The sequence below is a fragment of the Argiope bruennichi genome, chromosome X1, assembly GCF_947563725.1.
Source record: "Argiope bruennichi chromosome X1, qqArgBrue1.1, whole genome shotgun sequence".
NCBI lineage: Eukaryota > Metazoa > Arthropoda > Arachnida > Araneae > Araneidae > Argiope > Argiope bruennichi.
This window is the reverse complement of record NC_079162.1, coordinates 97,870,963-97,892,706: the sequence shown is the minus strand read 5'-3', so window position 1 is coordinate 97,892,706 and position 21,744 is coordinate 97,870,963.

The window sequence follows — 21,744 nt, the reverse complement described above, 5'->3', positions numbered from 1 at the left end:
TAAAAACCAAAGTATTCTGATCCAGTCCACAAATCTTAGACTAAATTCTGGACCAATTCCTTTGGAAGGAGAATTAATGCTATTAATAAGATAGGAGGCAGGCCCATCTGATTGCTATATATGCATCTTTTAAACAGCTGTACATTTTAATTATCCATTACACAAAGGTATGTGAATCAAAATATACAATACAGATATTATAGCAGAAAATACAAGCTTAACAATTTTATTGACATTTTATGAAGTATGTAAAAAATATGATTCTGTCAAATTTTTTTTAAATCTGATATGAAAAATAAATTATTAAAATAGATAAAAAAAAAATGTTTTAGCAATCTAGAGCATTACTACTACCTTTATATCAAGGAATACAAAATCTTGAAACATTATATTATTTGATGGAGAGTTCATTCTTGGTATAAATTTCACAATAATAAAACTCATCCATGCAGTTAGTAAATTCAACATTTTTTCTCATTCACACAAAAGAATACTACTAATATTATTAAATATCTAGGTTTCCTGCTTTCAATGCAAACTAAAGTGCAATATGACATTCCTAAAAATTACACGGAATAATGAAACAAATAGTTTATATAAATAATTATTCCCTATTTCACAGGAAAAAAATATATATATATATTAATTAATTAATGCTCGAAGGTTATATGGAATTGTCAATTCTTTTTTCACTAAACAAAAAAGTTCATATTTCAAAATTTATTTTTAGATAATGAAAAAGAATGAAATTAGGAAATCAGAGGTGTTCTAAACAGAAAAGGAAAAAAAAAAAAAAAAATCCATTCAAACAAACATGCTGCAAAAGCATTGTTCTTTGAAATACTTTTAAATAAAGCAATATAGAATAAAAGAATCCATTGTTTTTTCCCCTAAATTAAATCAATTGAGTAATCATCTGGAACTTGTAAGGAAAACACTTTTTGTTCCTTCTACAACATATCAAGAAAGGAATGTATAAACAACACATAATATTTTTGGAGTGGAATCAAAACTTTTCTTCACTAACATATAACATAGGTAATTTTTCAATAAAGGTAACTTAAATTTGAATTACGAATCATCATATTTTATAGAGAAATACAGGGTCATAACTTCGATATTAGCCTTAATCATTATTTTGTACAAGCATCATTTGCTTATCTCTCTCTTTAGTTATCCCCAAAATCTTTAATAAATATAATTATTATATCTCCTACACAATGTTCACATCTGTCACAGAAAACACTTGAGGTTTCCTTATCTTCTGCTGGCACCTCCTAAAAAGATAATTGTTAACTTCCTACCTCATAACAACCTTCAATTAAAAAGTGCTTTTTCTTATTAATCAAATTAGATTTGCATGAATTTTTAAATTCCTCAGTTTAGAAATTGGTAAATATAAAAAGCAGAAGATTTAATTTTATTTTTTCTCTCCTTTAACAAAAAAATTTGATATGGTACTAAAATTAATTATTTAAAAAAATTATTATAACCATGTCTTTATTAAAAGCATCTTTAAATAAAGACATGATCCACTTAATTTTTAACTTAAAAATGAAACTGAAACATTTAAATTGTCAAAATTTGCAAAATAAACTATGAGCAAATTAATAAAAATAAAATATACCCTTGGAGAAGGCAGGATAGAATGTATTTAACATGAATATAATGAATAAAACACTCATTTATTTCTTGAAAACAAGGGGAAAAAATCTCAAAACTAAACATATCTGAATCTAAAGCAAAATAAATGCCTATGTTAGATACTGATGCTCAATTTCTCCTTCTCAACCCCTTTTTATCCTAAAGCAGGACTAAGTAGCGCTGTAGCTTTTTTTTGTCCAATATTTCCAACATTTTAGCTTTTTTGTCCAATTTATTCTGAGATATTTCAATTTGCTTTGACATTTTCTAGATTCTTGGAAATTCAACATTTCCTATCACACTTTCCAATTCTTTTTATTTATTATGAAAAACTATAAATTGGAATAAAAATAACATATAATCATATTCATATAGAGATAAATAAGATCATTAAATAATTTCAAAAACATTCACTTTCAAGAAGTTCTACGATAAGAATTAATAGAAAAGAAACCAGAAATCAAAACCAAATTTTGAAGAAATTGGAATAATGATTAGCAGCAGGAGAGAGAAAATATGAAGAATTATAATTACGGACTTTAAAGGAACCATTGTATTTTCTTGGAATGTACCAAGATCTAATTTCAACTGGTGTCATTTCGTACAGAAGGGGGGAGGAGGAGAGAGAGATAATGAAATTAAAATACTTTCTCTCTAATGATAGATTTTTTATTTCAGAGAATACTGAATATTAATGTTTAAAGCCTAATGCAACATCAAATTTCAGAATATACGAAAATCATTTCGGCAACCAGAATAACATGCTTCGTAGCTTTCATTATCTTGGAGTGAGAGTAAACAGAAGTCAATATTTCATGTGGATATCACTCCTCCATGTCTAAATGAATTTTTGACAGCATGAAGGTTTTAACTACTCATATTTATTAGCAATGTTGAAACTTATTTTAGCATTTCAATATTCAATAAATTAAAAAACTTCCATGTTGTCAATTGACATGCATAAAGAAAGATAAAATCTTTTACAAATCCAATTTCCATAGACTTATATATGTAAAATATCTCCAAATGTAGAACATTTCAAATATCAAGTTTCAAACTTTTTATTTATTTATTTTTTACATTTAAATACCAAACATATAAATCTATTTGCTTCAATTGCAAAGATGTAATGAATAATGTGAAGTTCTTGGCTAGCAACGTACCAAGTTTAGCAAGTTCCCAAAATAAAGATTACAATTTTTTTTTTTTTTTAAACTTTGCAGGTTTCGTCAGCCAAAATTGGAATTAGGATGGAATGCAATGCAGCAATATTATTAATACAGTGAATTAATGCTTTTTGCTACATTGGAAAAAAATGCCCTTTTTATTGTTAATCGAATTTTACTATTTGGCTTCAATGCATAATCTTCATTACAGTCCACTCTAACATGAACTTATCATTACGTTATTCCATTTAAAGTTACAGTAAACTTTTGATTTTAATTTGTCTACATTATTCAAAACTATTAACAATCTCCAACATCTTAAAAGTTCCATTCGAAATCAGAGTATATTAATGAATCCCGATTTGAACCTTTTCCAATACTCTTTAGAAATGGTAACAAGTACTTAAATGTTTCTCGAAATATTAGACTATACACATTAAGATCAACCATATATTAAATAAAAACCCTTGATCTAAAGAAATGCTAAAAGATATTAAGAATGATTAACGGTCAAAGGAGAATTTTCTGGCAATCTTAAAGCATGGAATCCTTTATTAAAAAAAGTTTGAAATCTTCTAATAAGAATCATGCATGTAATAACTTCCCACAAGCTTCGAAGAAACTATTTATAAAAGACTTAAGATAATTTGATATAAAAAAAAGTAGCTAAAGATATGAGGCCAGTTACTTGAAAGAAATCAATTTACAAAGCTTATATAGCAAACCACCATTAACATATATAATAGTAATGATTTAGCCCCTAGGTCTGTTAAGATAATAATTCCAGTGGCAATGTTGCACACTTCTCTTGCCTTTAAACAACACCAAGAAAAACCATTTGTGATGGATAATGCTGTCATATCAGCGTGCTGTTACTGCTGGCGGAATTTCCATTACAAAAAACAGAGTCAAACTATTTTTGCCTTTCTCTTAGGAAAACATATTTGATATTCAAAATAAATTTGTTAAAATATCAAATAGAGAATCCAGGATATAATAAGTCTATTTTCAGAACAACAACAGCAAAATAAATATTTGATTAATGAAAAATTTACAAAATAATAAATATATAGAAAACTAGATAGAACCTAGTGTGTTGCTACTGTAGAAAATATTTATTTATTTTTGAAATGCTGTTTGAAATTTAAAATAGCTGTTTTGTTTAATGAGGAATGATAGAAAGAATGATATTTATTTTCTTATCGACACTGAATACATCCATTGAGATTTATTGATACAAAAAGGGGAAGTACAAATAATACTTATTCTATTTTTTTTTTTAACTTTATTATTCAATTGCTTTAGGGTAGACAATGTTTGTTTTTCTGTCTTCAGCAAACGCAAATAAATTTCTTGGCTGTCTGACTCGTAAGTATCCAACATACAACTGGCCATGTGAAAAACATGAATTTTTTAGGTTCTATCCGCACAGTTGATCTTATGTCTTACTGATGGTCATCGCTTATTGATTGTTTGATTCTAATGCCCATGATCAGGTAGTACATAAACATTGTCTTTCGGTTCTTGATGAAGAGTTGATCTTGAGATTCTGAAGCATGTGAATTTGTAAATGATCTGCTTCATTTCAAAAATGTCATTCAAGCTCCAATTGGCCTATTTCTACATGCTGTACTGGTAAATCTATTATGCGATAAACTTTTGGGGACATATTTTTGGTCAAAGCAATCAGCATGATAACGCTTGTATAAACGAAATACCATTCGTTGATTCACTGAACAAATAGAAAATTTCCCATTATATATTCCCACCAAATTGATAATAATTCTACTTGGTATATGCAAGATAAACTCTGAATAATATGTGTGGTTTGCAGTAGACAATAACAACGTCCTAACTATTCATTAACGAGAAGAAAAAAATGAGTGCTTGTATTAAATATTTTTGATTTCATTTCACTTATAATAATTGGCATCAAACAAGAATTTATTTTGTTTGATATATGTGCAATTAACTCCAAATGACATGTAACATTTGCCGTTTACTGTTTATCTTTTGGTAATTATCAATTTTAAAACATAACGTTTTAGCAGGTGCAAGCAATAAGTTGACCAAGTTTCATCAAAATCGGTTGAAAAATATGGCAGCGCATAAGAAACAAACTAAAATTTATTTTTACATATAAGATATGATAACTGTACTATGCTATAACCTTCTCGCAGTGCAAGCAATTTGACCAAGTTTCATCGCAATCAGTTGAATGGTACAGCAGTGCATAAGGTACGAAAAAACAAAAATTCATTTTTATATATTAGATAGTATAACAATTATTATACAATAAATATTAACTAAATAATATTGAATTAAATCGCACATAATTAACCTAAACATATATTTCTACAGTATTAATGATTATTCTTTTTTTTACTTTAAGCAGGGGATATATTTCATTGTTTTACAGAGAGAAAATATTTTAAGCTTCCATTTTCACCTAAAAATGCCTATTCCTCATCTAAAGTTAAATATATATAAATATATGATATTAAAGAATAAATATAATAAATCAAATTAACAATAAAATAGTTAAACAAATAATAATGAAATACTTAATGTGAAAATGAATTTCTAAGCCATATTTGCTTCTAAAATATTGAAGCTTTCTCCACTGTCAATCTTTGCACAATTTTACTGTGTAAACTTATAAAAATCATATTAATACACCTTTTATAGAATTGTAATTCCAGTTCAAGCATTGCAACACTCACAAAATAGAGAAAAATAGAGAAAAAGACTTTCTGAACTTATCTTGTGAAAGACATTCAAACATATTACAGACAACAAACTTAATTTCCTGTTGAGGTTTTTGATAAATAATTTTTTTTCCTTCATAAACTTTTAAATCTTAGATAAACAGAAATAGCAGAATTAGAAACTGCTTTACATAATAGAGGGGTAAAAAAACATTAACAAATTAAATATTACAGGTAGTTTCTTGAAAATTAATAATATAAGCATGTGTAAGCACAACTTCTAAAACAAATCAAACCAATTGTTTAAATCCATTTAAGCAATAATTCAAAACTAGGAAAAATACATTTCGAAATTTATCTTTTTAAGAATAATTTGTATAGTTCAAAAGGAATCAGAAGGAGACATGTAATATTTAAGATATATTTGACACATTAAGCATCTCTCAAATTGTTGAAGGCATCAGAGAAGAATAAATCCAATGTTAATTACATTAAAAACAGATATAAACAGAATATGCTGGATAACTCTATATTGAAGGCCATAAATGTAATCTTTGTGAAAATTTCACTGTATTTTAAAATCTAACTTATGTGTTAAAATCAAACTTAACAATGACATACTCAAAGATCTTAAACTTGCAACGATTAATAAACTTATTAACTATCTCATCTATTATAACATAATAGTTTCTTCGCAACTCATGTATGAATATTTTAATTGTACAAATAAACTACTTTTGTTCGGCGGGCAGTATTAAAAGCAACTAGGTCTCCAATTTGTTCTTAGTTAATGACAGTTAAGAATTACATTAAATATAACATTCATTATCAATAAAAAGGGTAACTTACCAAAAAAAATACATTTGGAGGAGAAGATTGAGTTGTCTAATTTCCAAATTTTTGATCATTTCTATTAAAAATTCTAGAATTGCAATAAGGTATAGATAAGGGAGAGACTCGTTAACCGGAGGACGCTTGAACCCCCCATTTGAAGTTGAAAGGGGGGAGAAGTGGGGGGAAGCAGCACTGGAGGACGGATTTCATTCCGCTAGTGATGGAAATGGGGGAATCGATGTATGGTTGCTTTCGGAAAAGCTTTTTTCGCCAAAATTTGAAAATTTATTTACCCGAAAAATTATTATTATATTTTGTGGTCTAAAAATTGCAATAATAAAAATCTGTAATCTCTTTCTTGCAGTTTTGTCCATTCTTTTTTTTTTTTTTTTAATGTTGATAATGTGCATGATGAACTCTAAAATTTGTTTTCAAATTGAATAATTCATACTTGTAAAAATATGCATTGTAAAGATATATATATATTATTTTAGTTAAGTTTTTGATAAAATATGGCTTATTCTCCTTTAAGAAAGTATGATAACAAAAAATCCTCAAAGGAATCATCAAAATATTCAATATTTTCTATTTAATAAAAACTAATTTTTGTTTTGTTAAAATAAGATTTATATTGAATTAAAAATTATATGCATAAGCTGATTAATATTACATGATTTTAAAAAGTACTTTTTCAATACATATATTTCTTATTCTAATTTATTAATTTTTTTTTTTTCATAAATGCTTAATACATTTATCTATGCATACAGCAATTTAATTCTTCTTTTAATGCTAAAAATCAGAATTTTGATTGAAAGTAGCCAAACTAAATTTGAAAAGGTAATAGAATCAATTATTTCTAATTATACGATTGGTGTAATAATATTTTAAAAGAAAATTTTTATTAAAAATTCTAATATCGTGGATAAATTTGTTCTAAATGTTGAATTTTCTACTTTTATAATAATGCACAGAAGTTAAAACTTTTAAAGAAAATTTGGAATGTAATTTTTAATTTCAAAAAAATAAAAATTATTTTTTAATTTAATATAAAAATATTAAGTGTATTCTAAATTAGTCAATAGAATTTTCAATTAAATTGTAAAATATCATTTGTTAATTTTTTCATAATATTTAAGTCATATTTTATTCAACACTTACATTTTCTCAAGAATTTTTTCTTTTTCTTAGTTTTTTGAAGCTTAATTTCTACTCATTTTGAATTTTAATAATAATTCATGAAATAAAAATGATTTGCTTCACAAGCATTCATTATTGTAATATACAAATGTATATTAGTTAACCAAACCATTAACAAAATAAACATTTACTCCACCTTAAAAAATGCTATACTAATAGCATTTTTTAAGGTGTGGATAAATACCAAGTGATGAATAGTTCTGAGATATTGTGTAAAAAAAATTATAAAGGATGATAAAAATCCTTAAAACTTATATAGTTTATATACCTACTTTATCTTTTAGAATTAAGGTTTTGACTAAATTATTAAAAAAGACAATTTCTATGAGGATATAGAAAGAAAAAAAAATGTTTTAGGAAAATAAAATGGGAAAATAATTTTTTTTTTTGTTTTAAAGTAATGAATAATTACAATGGAATAATGAATTTTAACACTGTTTATGTTAAATTGAAAAAAATTATTTAGAATCAATAATAAAAATAATCATAATCTCTGAATCAAATTATCTGCAAATTCATTTGTTCAATAGGAATTTAATAACTTGGAGAATATGACTTTAGTCACTTGGAGACTTTAAATCAACTTCCATTGTCCCCATTACTAAAACGTAAAGAAAGGCTAATTTCCAAAAATAATTTAGTATTGATTCAATTCACCTTCAGTAAAAATTTTAAACTACTGATACAAGTAGGTTAAAACTGTCTGAGTGGTTTAACTTACATATATCAATTGGATCAATAAAAGAAAATAGATGGCAATCAACTGAAGACAGATTTTATTCATTACAGAAAAAAGGATGGACAGAGAATGAATAATATCAGAAGGATCACAAAATATGTTCTGATCATTGTTTTGATGAAGGAGTTTGTATAGAACCAGTATTTTAAAAATCAAAGTAGTTTTGTACATTTTAAATGCAACTGAAAGAACTTCCTGGGCCATTGTATTCACAAAAGAAGAAAAAAGAAATCTTTTAGCATATGAAAGAGCAGTTGAACTTGGATATGTATCATATAATTGGGGACTTCTAAAGAGAACTTGACAGGAAAAAAAAAAATAAACTTAATGAACAAAGAGAAAGCACAATCATTTACAATTGGAATATATGATATAATATATTCTCAAGATATTGTATCAAAGCTGATAATCTATGCAACTCCTCTCAAAATTCAAATTCTACCTCTAAAACATGATTCTTATTAATGCTTAAACCACAGCCTGAAAATTGGAAGGAAAAAAACTGTAAACAGTATCTTTCACTTTTGTTTCCAATATCATTTTTTAAAAAAATCTTTCTTTTTTATTTAGTTAAAATTACTTTTTAAAAAATCGTCTACCTCATTATTATTCATTGTAACTAAAAAGAATTTAAATTAAGTATGTTAAATGTATAATGTGTTATTCTTTGTTTTTTTATTAATTTTTTAAAAATTTTATGAAATAAAAAAAATGATATGCTTCCCTCTCTTTTATCTTTATACTTTTTCTGCCTCTTTATAACATTAGCATATAAGATCATACAGTTTTTTTATATGAATACAATTAATTGAAAAATAAATAACCATTGTGGATATTTATCCTTAAAATTAGATACCTGAATGCCATCACTAATCAACTCGCACTAAAAGAAAATTTTACTTTTGAAGAAAAATAATTATTTTGCGAATAAAAGAAACTTTGGTTAATGCTTCAGAAGAAAATTTCATAATTTCCACATGTATTTTTTGAAGTTTTAAATACTAAATCTGAATGATAAAATGGTATTTTAACAAAATTTCGAATATGGCTGTGTTAATTTACCTAAGCAATTTTATTGAACAAATAAAATATCTTGAAGGGTACGAGAAATTGTGTTGTTTCAAGATGTCATAAGGAATTGTTTACCTCGTTTGTAGATTTTTCAGCTACTACTGCAAACATAATATTCCATTTTTTTTCAAAGATTATTGTTATCAAATAATATTATTGCTGTCATACTTTTTTTTTGTAATCACTATATTGCATACAAACAAACGCGTAATGTTGAGTGACAGAAAAAACAAGTTTAAATTAATGACAAAAGAATAAATTCATCTTTACTTGATTAGTTAAATTTTGATAGTCTTGGGAATGAAATGAATTTTATTACAATAATAAAAATTATTGTAGAAATACATTCTAAAATATTTTTTTAGTTTATTTATATTAAAAAGACAATTGTATGATAATGAAATTGATATCAATAAAAGGATTTTGATATTAAGTTTGGAAAATGGTGTTAGTATCATTTTTGTACAATAATATATTTGGGAATTATAAGAGGAAAACATCAACATTTTGTTTAGTTAAAATTATAACTGGAAATTTTGATGCATTGCATCAAAGCGCTTTCATCTTTTAAAGCATGTTTGATAGATTTTCAGTTTCTGGAGTCGGCAGTCTGTCTTATAATTCATGTTAAAGTATAGATAAATATATGAGCAACTATATATTTCTTCAGTAAGATTGAAATTACAATTGCATATCTGTATATTGACCTAATGCTATTCTTTGATTTGATATCCACCGGAATGCAGCATCTTGTAAAATTTTTATTCATCTACTATTCTATTTAAAAGTGAAGGGTTTTTTTTATCAATTAATTTTAATAAACATTATTTTGATATTTTTCTCTTTTTTTCTTTCGCATTTTAATCATCAAAATAAAATTGCTTAAATGTAGTTTCTCAAAGAAAGCTTATTTACAGAAAAGTATTTCTTAGATAGCGCAGTAACCGATGCTTTTATGAGCATAAAGAAAGAAAAATAGATACTTATGACAGTTCTGTAATTGATTTTTCCACTTCCATCTACTTATCTATCTCTGCTGCTTTTGAAAAGCTATCCCAATTTGCTTACGGCAACAAAACCACCGGGTGGTGGTAAGCAGATGCGCTCTTATCTAGTATCATATGTGCTAAAATTGTAGGATTAACGGAATTTAATTAGCTTTTAGAGAAAACTTGGTAAACAGTTAGAAAAGCTGTAGGGAAGGCATATTTCTCATTCTTATAATGTGAGTGATTGATGGATAATGATTCTTTTTTTATGGGATAATCAACATTTTTCCCACGCGAAACTTGATAATTACAATTTAACCCATGCCTGGAGATGGGAAAATTCAGTGAACTCATGATCTAATTTCTTTCAAACAAATGCCTTCATTTTATAAAGGCAAATGAATAAATTTTTATTGAATTAAAAAAAAGACAAATTAAGGAATAATTAAACAGATAGTTATTTGTTTACACAAATGATATAACAAAGTATTTGACATTCGCATTGGTCTGTGAATATCCATTTTGAACGGATGATTTTTAAGTAAAGTTGATTAAACTGAATCTATTTTTCCCTTGTAGCATATAAATATTACAAACACTTGATAAAGAATATTGGAATTATTATTACGATTTATTTCTTATTTAATACTTTTTTATCGATGTATTTTAGTCAGTTTTTGAGTTTGCTGTTTTGAGCTGCATTTTAATATAGTTAATGTTTTGATAGCAATAATGGACAAAACCATTTTTTATACAACCATGTCGAATGAGTTTTATTTCAATATATAGTATGTATAAATATATATATATATATATAGAGAGAGAGAGAGAGATTAATTAAAATTATAGTTGTAAATTTTGATAAATTGCCTAAAAGTACACATTTTTATCCTCTAAATCACGTTTGCTAAATGCTAAGCTTTGGGGCGGCAGTCTGTCTTGTAACTCATGTTAACATATAGATAAACACATTAATAATTATATTATTCTTCAGTAAGACTGAAATTACGAACGGGTATCAGCATCTTACTCTAACGTTATTCTGTTGATTTAATATTCATTAAAAAGGACCGAGAAGAGCTATTTGGAAGGCAGCATATAGCAAAATTTTTATTATTTTTATTAATCTGCTTAGTGATCAAGATTTTTAACCAAAAAATTTTAATAACATGAGTTTTATATTTTCCTCTTTCTTGTTTGGTATTGTATTCATCAAAGAAAGAAATCGCTTAAAAGTAGCTTCTCAAATAAAGGCAATCGTTTGCAAAAATAAATTCAAGTTAAAATATCGATTCTGAAAAGGATGTTGCATTATTTACAAAAATGTTAACATGATTAAATTTATAGATTGGATGTTGTCTCTGAATTAAGTTAGAACATTTATAAGGCAAAAACAGATTCGAGATTTCTGAAGGCTAGACCGTTCGACCGAAAGTTGGTTCGTAATTTGAATAATAAATGTTCACTAAGAAAAGTTTTTAAAATTGCAAATAATTTTTTTTCTTTAAAAATTTATTGACGTTTTAACCCTTCGTCTCAATAACTTCGGAGCGTATTGTTGCATAGAAGTCATTCTTATGCCATTTTAAAATTCAAAATATTAATTATTCAGTGATATCAATTTTATTTCTGTGTAATTTCTTTTCATATTTTAATTAAATATTTGAAAATATTTTAAAGAATATTTTATAATAATACTTTCTAGTACCTTTGTTACAGGGTTGGTCTTAGAAAACGCGAGGCCCAATCTGAAACTATTTTCTATAATACTTATTTCTAGACAATTTTTACCAGTTATATAAAATAACTTTTGTAAAAAAAAAAAAAAAAAAAAAAAAAAAAAAAACATTTTTTAAAAGATATTCTAATTAGTGAATTAAAAGCAGATTTTAACAAAATTTAATTGATTTTTTTTTAATTTTTAAATTATTGTTACTATTCCCCTTTGGCAACTAGCTGGTTTGCCTAGAATTAACATTTGCTTTTCAATTAAATATTTTATGTAACTTGCTCTCTTAATAGATTCTCAAGCAAAATGTTTTTTTACTTCAAATTTTTATAAACATATCACCGATACTATTATAGAAGCCTTTCCTTATTCTGTTCGTTCTTCGATGCCTTTCTCTAATTTTCTATGAGCTTCCGTAAAATGTAAACTTGAAATTGAAGCCGGAATTGATAAAACTTCAATAAATACATTTTTTAAAAAAAACACGTCTTTAAAAAATATATGAGTTCAGAATTAATATCTAATTTGTATTACAGAATATTTACATATTTTATGAATTAAATAAAAACATAATTCAATAATATTTTCTTTGGTCTCGTCATAAAATTTTATTTTTAATTTTGCTTTCTAAAAGATTTAAATGACGTAATATTTTATTTTATTTCAATTAAAAAAGTACTTCTGTAAACGATTATGAAGTCTAAATTTTATACGATCCTTCAGACTTAGGAATCCTATTCAGTAAAATAATCTTGATCATCTAACGTTTCCATCTTTGCGGCAAATCTGACCGAGTTATAAAGCCTTGAATATCCTTATTTTAGGACAATCAAAAATGTAATTATTTTAGATTGATCAATCGTGGGGAAACTCAGGGCACTGATTTTGTATCTTCGAGGCAGTCAATGGAGTTCCGCGTTTTTATAAAACAGTGACATTCAAACTGTCATAATTCACTCAGTTTTGGTCACAAAAGGGCGAACTTTTTTTTATATAATATAACAAAATATACATAGAAAAATTATTAAAAGCATGCCTCATATTTAAGTCCACTCAACATGGGAAAATAAACCAAATCTTCATATCTTGGTCATATCAGTGGGAAAAGGCTAAGATGAGGTATTAGGAGCAACAATGTAAATGGTTTCAGTTTCACTTCAATAATAAAATACAATGCTGTAAAATAAACTTAAAAACTTTTAAAAAATAAAAAATAAATTATATGGCAAAAAATTTTTCATCATTAAAAAGATAATGTTTTGAATTTTAAGATGCTGTGCAAATTGTTTTTCTGCTATAATATTTTCAGAAATTATTGCAAAAACACCAAAATTTCACAAATTTTAATTAACTGAAAATTCAAAAAATCCCAGCGAAATTTCAAAAAATCCCAGCGAAATTTCAAATTTCCGCACTGAATATATGTGCAAAATTTGGTTGTTACAGATCAAACGATTTTCCCTGTACAGTACCAATACAAACACACACAAAATTATCTTTATAATTAGTACAGATTATATGCATTATGTAATTTAAAAATAAATTGTTTTTTTTTCTCATATTCAGTACCTGATGACACTACTCATGTGAAATTAAAAATTAAGTAAATTGACAAGTTAATTTCTAGCAAAATTATGTATAGTCATAGAGAATACAAATGTGTAGTGCAATTTTGAACTCTGTCACTTGAGAGGGTGAATAAAAATTCCATAACAAAACTTCATCTTTACAAACATGAAATGCATTATCTACTAATAATAAAGCGTATTATTAGTAGAGCGATCTCTACTAATAATAAAGATGACTATGTGTTTGCGCGTCTGTATATCTGGGTGTTGACGCTCTATTAATCAAACCGTAAGACATATAGCTACCAAACTTAGTACGCACTTACTAAGTTGGACGGATAAAATGTGCACTTCGGAGCAATTTTTTAAAATTTCATTTAGAATTTTAATTAATAATAAATTAAGCAAGTTCTTGATGTTTTTTCTCCTCGATAACTTTCGAAAATATTACAGTATAAATGTTATTTTTATATATTCAGAAATTTTTTTTCAATGATTGTAATTTTTTGCAGTATAAATATTTTTTTCATATTTAATCAATTTTCTAAAAATATTTTAGGCACATTTTCCAGCAAAAAATCTTAAGAATTCTGAGCAAATATTAAGCGTATCAAGAATAATCATACAAAAGCATAAGAATTCTTGATGAACACCAAAGTTATTATTAAATTTGCAAAAAAATGTTCAGTTTTCGTTTTACTGTGCGAATTATTATTCTGTCCTTTAAAAAAATTATGACTGGCAAAACTGATCTCAGGAAAGTAAGCAATATAATTATCTAATTCTGCAAAAAAAAAAAAAAAAAAAAAAAATCTGAAAAATTTACATTTAAAATATTTTTAATATGAAGAAAAATGCCAATTTTGGTTTTGCTCTAGTTTAGAAATTAGATTGTATTGTTAAAAGACTAAAAATATCAAAGTGCATCCACGATGGTTTAGTGGCGTTGGCAGAAAATAAGGAAAATGCATAGTAAAATTAATAGAATCATAGAAGTCTTCTAATATAATATTTATTATAGACTATCTATCAAAATTTGAAGCTAATAAATAATTTGCTTAAGAAGCTATTAAGACCCAGTTACGTAAAGTATTTAATTGAAAATTTTAGCGGCCATTAACGTTGGCTAGCCAGTTATTCGGTGACTAGTATTAAATAAAATGTTGCTATAGATATAACTCAGCAGTAGAATGGAAATCACAAATAGAAATTAACGCTAAATAGAAAATGATTAAAACGTGTTTTTCACACTGATTAATAAACCAAACATACTCGTAAATTTATATATACTTTAAAACATATGCTTTAATTTTTAATTCATGAATGCACATAAGCTAGCCAACAAATGAACAAAAATTTGTATACTATTTGTAATAAGTAAATAGGTCACTATACTATTTATTTCAGTGACTTAACAAAGATTTATGAAAATTCTTTATTTGGTACAAAAAGAAAATTGAAATGCAAGAACATTGTCAGAAATAAATAATTTTTAGGACTTACATAAAAAATAATTGAAAATTCATAGATCATTATTGTCGTTTATTATTAGGGAGCAATTTTTCTTGTTTTTATTTCCTTTTACGAACTTTTTATATAAATCCGAAATCCAGCTGATTTCAGATCCAATCGATATAACTGCTCAACAATTTAAGCGTCCTTGCTGAATTAATGATCGTAAGTTTGTTTTATAATTAATGATTTAATGATCGTAAGTATGTTTTATAATTAATTATTTAATGATCGTAATTAGTTTCAAGTTGGAAAACTTTCTTTCTACAAATGCTAAAGAAACTGAAACTGTCAAGAGAATCCGTAGATGAATATATAAATTTGAAATGCGTCTTATCTGTTATCACAAGCCAGATATTCAAAATTTTCATGGTTTTTATTTTTATTTTTAATTTTACTTTATTTCCAAAGGCATTCTTCAATTTCCTCACAAAGCATTCAACTATCATATTTTCATTCAAAAAAGAAATCGGAATGGGATTTTTTTCCCCTTCTGCAAATTATTTCACGAAAAAAACTATATTATTCCAAATGTTCCCATTAATGACATATGGATAAATGCGTCTTGTTAAAATGGTGATTAATAAAGAAAAATGTTGATAGAATATCCATATCTACCATAATGGAAAAAAGTTTTAAAAATTTTAAAAAAATACTTATTTTTGTTAGCATTTGAGCTCGCAAAAGTTAAAATAAAATTTTTAAAAATAACCCTTTAGGATTACAGGAGAATTCGAATTAAGAACAAATATCTTGTTTTTGAATAAATTCAGTGCAGAATAATAATTTCATAAATTCACATTTCCTAGTTAAAAGGCTTTTATTTAAAAATTCCTTTATTCAAATTTTATAGAAAACACCACTTTTATAATGAACCAGAATCCAATGCATAAAATGCTAATTATTTTTTAAAGAAGAAATGCCTTGAAATGTTTATTTTCTGCTCATGAAAAGTTTCGCCACAGATCCATTAGTAAATAGCATGTTAAGTGGAATAGAAGTTAGTAATTTCCGTTGAGGAAGAGTTTTAACTTTCCGAATTCTTCTAAATTGTAAATTCTAAAAAAAAGATAGAAACAATGATAGACAAAAAACTGGTAACAATGATGGAAACAGGAAAAAAAAAAAAAAAAGCTGATACAAAATTAGCAGTAACATTAAAAACGGCTTTGAGCTTTTTTTTTTTTTTTCAACAGTGAAATATATATTCTTGCAAAATACGTTTAAAATATATTTCAAAAAATTTATTAAATATTGTAAGAAAAATTGTATGATAAACAAATTTGGTATCATTAAAAGGATATATATATATATTTTAATTTTATAATGCTATAAAACTATTTTTCTACTGTAAACTTTTAAAAAGTTATCCCGAATAAAGACCAATATTTCGCTTAATTTTTAATTAATTAAAAAAAATTTTAATCGCTCTGAAAAGCACATTTTTACCCACCAAACTAAATATTTGCCAAATTTCATTGATACATGTCAAAAAGTCTGGTTTGTAAAGTCAGCACATGTACAAACAGACAGAAGCTTTTTCCTTATGTTTAAATATCAAAATTTAGTTAAAATACCAATACATTTTCTCACTAAACATTCTTACCAGCAGCCTTATGTGTTTTTAGCAAAGACTAATCACTCCCTGGCCCCTTTTTTCAATGAGCTAAGAATGATTTATTGGACGTTTAACTCGTACGGAAATGTCTGGTCCCAATACCCTTCTCGTGCCCCCCCCCCATTTTTTCCCCTACTAAATAGACAAAGTAGCTGTAAATTTTATGTTACGAACATACAATACCCTTCGTAAAAAGACTACTAGGATTCTTTTATGTTTGTTAAGGTAAATGGCAAGGCGGAAGAAAAATTAACCCTGTATGCAGGAAATATGAAAGAGACCTTATGAACGTCGCCCAATTGGAAGCAATCGACTAATGACCGATCCTGCTTAATTCTTGGTCTTATGCTCAAGAATGTGTTTGATATTGTCGATATTAAACACCATTTTTATTTACTTTATTGCTGTTGTAATTAAGGAAAAAGAACAATATAAAGATAGATTAAAATGAAACCTAAAATATTATTATACTACGGTATTTCGAATTAAAGGTTCGAATCACCTTAATATTTATTTTTTGTATAATTTCTGTAATAAATTTGAAAAGAGAATATAAGTAGTGTATAGAAAATATAAGGATCTTTTTGATCTGCCGTCAAAGACATTTTTTTCCTTAATCTATTCTCTCCTAGCAGATAACAAGTGGTCAAGATCAATTACATGATGTTATTGATACCGGATAAGATTAATGTATTAATCATTGGAAGGAGTAATAGGATTTAATTGAACAAAATTAAAACACAGTGCCTGAAAATTTGCCATTGTAGGATGTCCCCTTTCCGAAAACTAAGAGAACTGCTCCACTTCGGTCTCCTTCATGGTTTTTTTCTATCATTTTTCCTAATAGGTTTTCCAATATCCTTCTATTGATAGCGTTTGAAAAAGTCATAACAATAGTTTTTGATGCAAATTTAATTGAATTTTTTATTTCTTAAGATTTAAAGTCTGATTGGAAGAATTTACTTGATAAAATCAAATATCATAAATCCCATTATGGGTTTGAAGGGGTTTATACATTCCAGCTTATTTTCATCAAATAATCTACAAACAAGTTCATTACATTTTCAGAGAATAAATGTAGATTATTCAAAGAATAGTAGTTGATTAGAAAAGATATGTAGAAATTTATAGAACAATTAAAGGTCCATGCTACACATTCAACATTAATATAACAATATAGGCGCATACCCGGCAGCTGAACATAAATGCTAAATAGAGAATCAGTCAATAAATATTAATTTTGGATTTTAAGAGGAGTCGGTGCATAACTAAGCAGGTATTCCATGCATGACATGGCTAGAGCCGAAGAAGAAATATGAGCTCTAATGTTAGCTAACTATTTAATAAATAAACACCGCGTTCCCCAATGATATAAGTAGACTGTTTTGTTTCACATTGAAAACACATTTACATTATAAGGATGATTATTGTTAGATGTACACTTTGGAAACGAAATAATTAGGGATGTACCAGCTGCTTTCGGTGACCAGCTGGTCTGTCCATCATACATTTAGTATTATTTTAATTATGTCAATTAAAGTATTTGCAATAAATTTAATTTTTGTTAAATTAATGCATGAATTGCAAAAAAAAAAAAAAATAATAATAACAAGCTACATATAGTTGTAAATTATTATAAAAAATACTGTTTATAAGAATTTTTTTTAATATTTAATTTTAGTTTAATTCTTAGTTTTTTATGAGAATTACTGTTTAAGCAAACTATAATATATAAATAATTAACATAACCTTCGAAAAGAATTATCTTGCAGTTGATAGAGGACTTATTTAATGATTGAGCTAAGAAGTAAATATATTAAAACTAATAGAAAGTTAATTTTTAAAATTGCTTTTTATTAAATGATAAAAAAAAGCCATAAAAAGCTGGTCAAATAAAAAAAATCAACTGTATTTTATTAGGAAAAAAAAAAGATGATGCTCCAGTTATACCTAATTTTTAATTTTATGTTAACCTAAAATAAATGAAATAAAATAAATAAAAAATAAATAATAGAAATGAAAATAATAAAGTAGATTTGAATCTTCATCCAAAATATTATAGAAAGCCAAGATTATAGATTTTAATTGTTTAGTTTTATATTATCTTTAAAAAATTAAAATGACAATAATATGCGCATAAAATTGTATTGAATATCACTGCAATGTGCTCATATAGAAGTATAGTTTACTAAACCAATGAAAAATATTTTTGAAAAATATGTTTAAAAGTATTTTGAAAAATACTAAGATCAAAGAAATAAAATATTAAATGGAGTTAAAAAAAAAGATAACTGAAAAATTAATTTTTAAAAAATTTAAAATGTTTTTGATCAGTGATATATTTTGAAGTTATAAAGAAAATGTTGGAATTTTGTTAATTTTTTATTAAAATTTTAATTTAATTTTTGAAACAAGATTTCTTAATATTGCTATCTAAGAAATAGCTAATTGCCAGCCAAATTTGGAAGCTCTAAGTCCAACAACCTGCCTCGAAAGATGCAATTTATTGATAGCATGCCAGCCTATAAATTTTATTATATTAAAAGTATGAATAATTTTATCTCATATTTTTTAATAAAGAAAAATCGTTCAGCTTTGATTGAAAAATGAAAATGATTTGTCTTTCATTTACAATATTGCTGTAAATCAAAATTTAAAAATTTGTTAAAATAAAGAATATTATAAGATTTTATAATTAAAAAGATATATGTCTAAATATACTTTTATTTTAAAGATGAATTAAAATCTTTTTTTAATTTGGAAACATTTTCGAAAGTTATTGCAGAAAAACTTCAAACTTTTTTGCTGTTTTTAAATAATAAAAATTAAAAAATTACTTTACGAAACATTACACTTTCCTACCCTCCAAAACATATTTATTCTTCTCTGCATACACACGCGCACGTTCTCTTTTATTAGAAAAAAAATTTGCATTTAGTAAAAAATTTATATATATATTATATGGAGAGTCCTTGCAGTCAAATGTTATTTCGAATCGCAATAACATAAAAGCATTTATTTATTCAAATTTCGCATGAAAATATTTCTATTATTTTCGACTGTTGGAGACGTTTTCTTTCAAATGAAAAATAATTATACAATAATAAAATAAATAAAAAATAATAAATAAATACATTTATATTTTCAATAAGTTATTTAATAAATAATAATTTTTAACAAATGACTTAAAAAAATTCTTAATAAATAAATACATTTTAATAATAATAAAGAATTTATTTACATCAAAATCAATTTAAAATAAAAAAATTATCAGATGAATTTTTGAAAGAGTGTAAAAGAAACGAGTAAAGTTTCAGAAAGAGTAAATGAAACGAGACAGTTTGACGATTCCAAGTTTTGGCGGAATAAAATAAAAAACAAAATCGAATCAACAAAATAATCAACAAAAGAAAATGATTGGCATAATTCGCCATAAATGTGCATATTTGCCAAATCTTATAACCCCTATTATAGCTAATCCTGCAATTGGGATAGTTCTTGTTAGCGCCTATAGATGGCTGTAGAATGCTGGCGCCGTCTATAGGCACTAATTGGAACCTAGCTTGATCCTCCAATACGTCCTAAACTTATTAACTATCTCATCTATTATAACATAATAGTTTCTTCGCAACTCATGTATGAATATTTTAATTGTACAAATAAACTACTTTTGTTCGGCGGGCAGTATTAAAAGCAACTAGGTCTCCAATTTGTTCTTAGTTAATGACAGTTAAGAATTACATTAAATATAACATTCATTATCAATAAAAAGGGTAACTTACCAAAAAAAATACATTTGGAGGAGAAGATTGAGTTGTCTAATTTCCAAATTTTTGATCATTTCTATTAAAAATTCTAGAATTGCAATAAGGTATAGACAAGGGAAAGCAGTGCATTGCCAATACCGTACGCCAAAGAAAGTAAAAGTCTTACAGCCTAACTCATTACATAGCTTACCCACTAGCTTTGTTCCAGTATGACCACCTGATGTCTGCTTTTTTTTTTTTTTTTTTTCCCTTTTTTAAACAATTTAGAAACATTCTGTAAATATAAGACGAGTTTGCACGAATAAAATTTGTGTATCTTTGTGAAATATTATTTCAAAGAATGAAAACTGTTAGGATGCGAACACATCACTATCAGAAATAGAGATGCATTTGCTATTGTTATTTTTAAATATTTGTTCCAAATATCTATTATTTTAATGATACTGTTAATTAAAAATTATTAATTAGTATTAAATATAAAATTAATTTTAATTAATACTTAATTTGCTAATTTAAGTAAAGTGTGATTGACTTAATTTATCTATTTCAACTTGCGTTTTAATTTTGATTTTTTCAAATATATTTAATTTTTTTTATTGGAGTAAAGTATATTCTGAAAAAGCTGAATTTAAAAAAAAAAATGTCATCACTTTAAAATTTTCACTTTACTTCAATATTCAGCCAATAGATGGCGCCTGCAGAATGAATATCATTAGAAACTCATGTCACAGGCAATTAAAAATAATCTTTATGGGATAGAGCAAGTTACCGCTCCATTAAGCGGACCGGTGACTTGAGTATTTTCTTGTGAATACTTCAATTTCAATGATTTGCAATTCAATGATACGGTTAGAGATGCATAATCCACGATTTTTTGAATTACAAATAATTTTGCTATTGTTATTTTTAAATATTTGTTTCAAATATCTGTTATTTCAACCATATTATTAATTAAAAATTATTACTTAGTAATAAATATAAAATTTATTAATTGTAATTAATACTTAATTTACTAATTTTAGTAAGGTGTGACTGAATTAATTTATCTACTTCAGCTTAGTTCTTAAATTTGATTTTTGTCAAAACTATTTATTTAATTTCTTTATTGGAGTAAACCATTTTCTCAAAAATTTGAATTAAATATATTTGTCATTTCTTTAAAATGTTTCCTTTAGTTCTATATTCTACCAATACATGTC